Source organism: Benincasa hispida, chromosome 12 (assembly GCF_009727055.1).
Source record: "Benincasa hispida cultivar B227 chromosome 12, ASM972705v1, whole genome shotgun sequence".
NCBI lineage: Eukaryota > Viridiplantae > Streptophyta > Magnoliopsida > Cucurbitales > Cucurbitaceae > Benincasa > Benincasa hispida.
In genome coordinates this window covers 60104411-60104629 of record NC_052360.1, presented here as the reverse complement: position 1 = coordinate 60104629, position 219 = coordinate 60104411, and positions in this window count along the sequence as shown.

Sequence of the window (219 nt, the reverse complement as noted above, 5' to 3'; positions counted from 1 at the left end):
CACCGATGCACTCTCCGCCGCCACCAGTCCATTCTCCACCACCTCCAACTGCATCTCCTCCTCCTCCTCCCAGTTCTTCTCCACCACCAACATTTGAGGACGTCATCCTCCCACCAAATATCGGCTTCGAATACGCATCACCACCTCCACCACTGTTTCCTGGTTATTGAGGAGTCTCATCTCCAACAATCCCAAATTTTATTGAGAGCCATTAGTTTC